The sequence below is a fragment of the Vulpes lagopus genome, chromosome 8, assembly GCF_018345385.1.
Source record: "Vulpes lagopus strain Blue_001 chromosome 8, ASM1834538v1, whole genome shotgun sequence".
In the NCBI taxonomy this organism is placed as follows: domain Eukaryota; kingdom Metazoa; phylum Chordata; class Mammalia; order Carnivora; family Canidae; genus Vulpes; species Vulpes lagopus.
Genome location: NC_054831.1, coordinates 110,392,197 through 110,398,856, shown reverse-complemented (window position 1 = coordinate 110,398,856; position 6,660 = coordinate 110,392,197).

The window sequence follows — 6,660 nt, the reverse complement described above, 5'->3', positions numbered from 1 at the left end:
GCCTGAGCTGTCAGATGAGAGGCAGCATCACCGGAATAAAGGTGGGCAGATGTGTGATAATGAGATAGAAGCGTGCAGATGCTAATAGAACTCACCAGAACAGGCCTGCCTTAGTTAGACGGATCCAGGTAGCAGCTGCAGAGTGTCAGGACGCCGGGATGCTACTTTCTCTTGATTCTCATTTAAGAACTGCTTCGCGTGCGGCTGTCTGTCAGTGAACTTTTCCCTCTCAGGAGCTCCAACCCCTAGGTGATCAGTCACATTTCGACATAACTAGATGTCAAAAGAAGTTTAAGTTGTATGACGGACTGTGATGCCAGCCTCCGGCCTCGGAGGCGGCTTCTTAATGATCCGCCTGGAAACTCGGGCGCCTTTTCCTGCGTTTTGTTTTCTTATTAAAATACTGGCTAAGTCTTTGTCAATATCCATGTCAGCAACTGTGAGCTCAAGACAATATTATCCTAAGCATAATTTAATTTTAAATGTGTAGCTCAGACCCAAGCTGGCCCGAGAGTTTGTGTTTGAGCAAACGGGCGGTCCCTCCAAGTGGCCCGCGGTAGCATCCTTAATTCAAATGAGGTTGTCGTGTGGGTATTTACTGTCGGCCCCAGGTGGGACACTGGTGATCAGAGGGGGAAAGCCCGGCCTGGGTCCGTGTGGCTGTCACCGTGGGCTGCTGCCCCGGCATCGGAAACCTGGTCGTGGGGCCGAGATGCGTAGGTCGGCCCTGTGAGCTAGTGATTCCAACCCACGCAAGGCGGGAAGCAGACATATCCTGGGAACTGTCATCTCTGATACCCAGAAAACCTTTGAACGGGCGTGTGAACTTTATCAGGTCCCTGCTGGTCTCCGTGAGCCCTGGACGCCCTGGGACGGCGGGCTTGGTGACGAGCTAGAGGGGCATGGGGGGGTGGCAGTTAGGTGTATGTGACACACGCCGTCATGTATGCAGTGAAGCCCGCCAGCTCTTGGCCTTCTTTGTGAGGCAGGCGTCTCTTGGAGCGTTTAATTGGGTCGGGTCGGTTTGTACTCCAAATATGTTCATCTTCTCCCACCACTGTTTACATTTCCATTGGGAAAATAAATACTACATGTCGCTTCTGCCTGCTATATTTTCCTAGAGATTTTAATCCCGCTTCCTCACGAAAGGTTTACACACACACACACACATCCTCCAACCCTAGTGTGAAGGCATCACAGCTCATAAAATGCTTTTGTTTCTCCTCTTCAGACAGTGAAAGGATGTGCTATGGAAACCTAATGCCGCGTTGACATAATGAAGCGTTTGGACGAATCTCACGTTTCTCCATCAGAGCACCAGCCAGTCTCATCCGGAAGGTTCTAAGCCGCCTGCACCCCCACCCCCACCCCCACCCAGGGCCTCCCCTCAATAGAGTTCTTCCTTAAACCTTTCCCAGACTGGCTGTTACGCACTCATATGCTTTCACATAAAATGAGACTCTTCCCCCCCACCCCCCACCGCCTCCCCACCCCTAGATTCTGATATTTAGTGGCTGGAAGCTCATTAGTACTTCACTCCTTTACCCTGGAGTTTTAAATTTTTAAGCAGCTAGGATTCGTCTAAGAGGTCTTAACCTTATAATTTGTAATAACTTAGAGATCACGCATCTGAAGTGTGAGTTATTTGAAAAAATGCTCCTTCTCCTTCGCCAGCCATTGATTTGCTTCCTCTTCCAGTGAGGGGAAGCACTACTAAATCAGGTGATGGAAAATGCTCATTTATTACTCCATAGTAAAACACAAGCAATTATGAGACATTTCCTAACGGGGATTGATCTTGCCTTAAAAGAAGGCCCAGAGTGTCAGAAGCTACTGTAGGGGCGGCAGAGATGAACCGAGGTGGGGAGGAGGCAGACAGGAGAGACAAGGGCCTGGACGGGCTAGCATCTGTGCCAGCATATCTGCTGCTTGAACCTTCGCCTCCCACCGAAGGGTCAACAGCATGTACCTCCTAATTTTTGACTGCGTCAGGCGCTACGCTGAGGCGGTACCGTGGAGAGCACATCACGGTCTGAATTCAGGCAAATGAGCTGTTTAATTCTGGTCAAGATGCTTAACCTCTCTGGGCTTCAGACCTTTTTCACCATGAAACTAATAGAATCTGCCTCTGGTTTGATATGAACATAAAAGGACATCCCGTAAGTAGATGATCCAACGTAGAGCTGGGGACGCGCTTGCTAACAATAGAAACACCACCCTCCAGGCACGAGAGGGAAGGCACAAGCATGCTTATGACCTGGCCCCCAGACCTCAAGACTGGAAAATTCTCGGGGTTCCTGGGGAGAAAGAGACCCAGACAAATAGAGCTAATGATAATATTAATGCAAGGAGCCAACGCGAGGAGATGTTTTTCCTTTTATTTCTGCTGCTTATACCAGGGCCGGGCTCCTGCTACACTGACTAAACTTTGTCTAAAAATTATCTAAGGACCACCTAATGTGTGTCGATGCCACACATGTCAGATGTGTCAGCCTCTTCCAGTAATGACTCTCTGACATAAACAGTAAGGAAGAAATATTACAATTACCGAGGGGTGCCAAAGCCCGGCATGCATTTTCATGAGGGGTCTTGGTGAATGGCAGCGAGCTCTGTAATCAGCTCCCCCTGCCAGCAGAGCTGGCCAAAGAAAGCTCTCATCCCCCAAAGACAATTAAAATGAGTTAAATGAATTAAAAAGGCCCTTCCCAGTTAAAGTACAGTCAGAGGTTAGAAACAGTAGTATTTGGATTTATGGAAACTCCATGGCTGCCAAGCCTTCGGAATTGTGGCTCACGGGGGAGTCATTTCGGTGGGAACCTAAATAACTTATGAAATTGGAGGCAATATGCATAATTTTACATTTCTGGGAGGCAGTTTTCATTTCCCTGTTTATTCTGGCTCCTTAGGTCAATAGGAATATCTTTTTACCTAAAATCAAACTGAAAGCAGTGGGATTGGGGGGGGGGGGAGGGGAGGCTGCCTTGTTGTCATTAACACAATGGGACAAATGAACAGAAATTCTCCCTATTTCGAGACAATGGGAAGGGAAGACCAGGCCTGGGGACAGGTCAGCGGAGGGAGAAAGCATGCCCTAAGTCCCGTTTCACCACTCACCAGCTGTGATCTCTTGCAAGTGGCTCACCCACTCCGTGCCTCAGCTTGCCCATCTGCAAAATGGGGTTATTTCTACCTCACAGGTGCTCACGACAATTAAGTATTAGCGAATTATCTGCCACAGTCGGCTGTTGCTATGATCAACATCCCCCACTCACACACCCCCACCGCCCCGTCTCAGGAAGACAGTAAAATGAAAACCATGGAGATGTGAGAGAATGGGGTCCCTGGGACCACTCCCCAAACTTTCCCCAGCACCAGATGTTGACAAGCCACAGGGGCCACGGGAGACTGTTCCCGGCATCACTGCCGTCGTCTCAAACATCCCAGGCACCTGCGCGTCCAGATCTGGTCTCCCTGACCCCGGCCACATGCCATCAACTTCGTAAAAAATTCTATCGAGATTTCTGTCCACTCATGAGAAGGAAGCCTCCTGTTTCCTCAGCCAGCCCCCTCCCACCCCCTGGGTCCCCAAAGTCCCCAAGTGTGTGTACGCACTTGCCCATTACATGCACAAACTCCATCAGAAAGCATTTGTCTACACCCTCTTTATTCACTTTCAAAGGGTTAAACAGCCTATTTACTGGGCTGTCAACAATCCGAGGCCCAAATCGTGAAGAAAGCCCCGTCCAGTTTTGTGCGGCCCAGAGCCTTGTCTTTGCTGGCCTGTTCTTGTTACTGTCATGTAATATCCATGACAATCGTGTTGGGCTTTTTTTTAGGGGCTCTGTGGGGCTCAATCTGAGGGGCCACTTTAAGCCAGGAAAGGCCTTTATTTACGTGGATTTGAAAGAGGCTTGAGAAGGTCTTTCCCCTCAGAACCCTCTTCCGCAGGTCACCGTGGTTTCAAAAGGATTTAAATGCGGAGGCTGCAATCAGTACTTCCATCACGTTCTAATAGACTGACATGAGCATTTGTGCCTGAAAGACAGGGGAAAAAGTAATGCAGATTTTCCCTAAATTGGACTGACGCACAAAGCAGGGAGAGTAACTGAGTGCTCACACCCTCTTTTGCACTTCTGACCAGCACCGCACAAAGAGAGCCGTGGGAAGCTGCCCAGGAGCCGGGCCGGGCCATTTCCATGGGCCATATGGAAATTTTGTTTTGTGTACAGAGAAAGTGTCTGATAACAGTGACCTTAACTGCCATATGTGGGCAGTGAATAGGCCAGAGGAAACCACTCCACAATCTGACCCTCACCATATGGACCAGCGGCCCAAGGAGACTTTCATTTGCCATCTCGCTGGCAACCCGGGGGATTTCATTAGATTTGTTAATGAATTGTTCTATTGACTTATATCTGAGCTTGCCTCATTAGAGGAGAAAAACACAATTTTTATCTATGTTTTCGTGAAGGGACCAGAGCGTTCCCTCCTTTGTGGGGCGGTGGGTAATCTGCCGTGCTGTCATTGGCTTTGAACTAATTTATTGTGTCAGTGAAGAAGGCCCTTCCGCGTTTGTTGAGTCTCGGGCCTCACTCGAACCCTCTTCAAATCAATGTTTTCCTTGTGAGCGGGATGTTTCCTTGGCTCCTGCTTGGTTTACAAATAGCCCAACATGATGTTGGCCTGGTGTGGTGTGTCATCAGGCTGTTGGCAGCAAGCTGAGGCCGTGAGTCCCCCCCAGCATCACCTGTCAGGAAGGGGCTGCGCGAGGCGACAATATGCTTTGCAGTGAGGTTGCTCGTTCACCTGCCCTGCACACCACCGGCCACGATGCACTCTCTCTCTACACTGTCCATACAGTGCCTCGATACACCACCAAAGAGCTCCGCCTTGGAGCATCCCTGCATCAGGAACACCCCCCTTCCGTCCTGCCAAGTTTGGAATCATACAAATCTCCCCATATCCGAGCCGTATTAGTAATGGCTCGATTGTTTGGGCTTCTCAACGCGGGAAAGCTTGGGTTTTAAAGCAATAAGAGCTATCAATTAACATATTATTAGGGGTAAACCAATAAAGAACCCATTATGGCTAATAGCGAGTGTGGAATCACGAGGAATTAGCAAAATGAGATTCAATAAAATGGAAACCATAAAGATAAGCTTCTGAAGATTGGATCTGGCTTTTTGAGCTTAAGTCTCAAATAAACAAATGAGTGATACCCACCAATGCCTCCTCGTTGGTTCCTCTTTCCCAAGCTGGCTGAGGACACAAAGAACTTTCCGAGTTAGAACTGGGAAGAAAGTTCACCCACACTGCAACTCGGAGGTGGTTTATCCCATGGGGGAGGAAGGGAGGACCAAAGCAGGTTAATTCTTAAAAGGCACACAAGTTGGGCTAGGAGTCCCGCATCCTAGGACATGGCATAGAAGTCTCCAGGCCTGTGTCCTGGCCACTCTGGCACTTGCCCTTGGTACGTAAAGAGCAAGAAAGTTGGAGAAAGCAGGAAACTTCACATCAGAGAACATCTGGAACTCACATACGTCCTACAGCAGCAGCAGTGTTGGGGCAGGGATGCAGAGATGTTGCACACTAGAGGTATCACCTGGCAGAGGTAGCATGATGGGTGGCTGGGGTCACTGTCCATCCTCACCTGAGTCTGAAGATGGAAACTAGGTTTTCCTGGTTAGTTTTGCCTCCTTGTAATACCTCACAGCAGTGCCGAGATGTCAGTTCTATTGTGCAAGAGCAGCTCTTTAGGACTGTTGGTATCCATGGAAGGCTCAAAGAAAGAGGAACTCCCATATTGGGAGAGAAAGGTTTTGCAACATTTGTTCTGGGCAAGGAGAGTGTTCCTGGAACAAGGGAACTATAAGATCTAAAAAAAAAAAATGATATGAGAATTGGGTGCAGGGGGGTTATAAGGGACTTAATAAGCTATAAGAGTATATGGAAGTACTTGGGCTAGATTTTACCAAGCATATTGTTTTTATCAAGACAGGTTCACTGGTTGGTGCCTGGCTGGGTCAGTCAGAAGAATGTTCGACTCTTGATCTTGAGGGTCGTAAGTTCGAGCCCCACATTTGGTATAGACATTACTTAAGTAACTAAATAAACATTAAAAAGAAAAAGAGAAGTTCATTGGGTTGTTTGCCCTGAGTTCACACATCCCTGAGGTTGACTGTTGCCCTTATAATTGAAATACCACTTGGCTGGGTATAAAATTCATTCCCTCTCTCAGAACATTGTAGATATTGCTCCAGTGCCTTTTGGCACCAGATGTCATACTAATTTGTTACCATGTGCTTCTTGGTTGTCTACACATCATCTTTGAACAGTTTTATTTAAAAAGCTTTTCTCAAAGAGGACTATGGGTCCTATATTTCCTGATTTGTTTTTTGTTTGAAAAGTTTTCCCTATAGCTTTTATACTTGTGTGACAACGTGACTGGGTATAATTCACGCATTCTTCTTCTTGGAACTCTGTAGACACTCTCCAGTCTTTTTTCTTTCTTTCTTTTTTTTTCTTTTTTTTTTTTTGGCTGTGAACATTCCTCATTGGGATAACTTTTCAACTACCAATTCCCTGATGTGCTTCGTGGGTGCCTGAAAAAATATTTCTTTCCCCTTGGAACCTCAGAACTTGATAAGGCAATATCTCCGT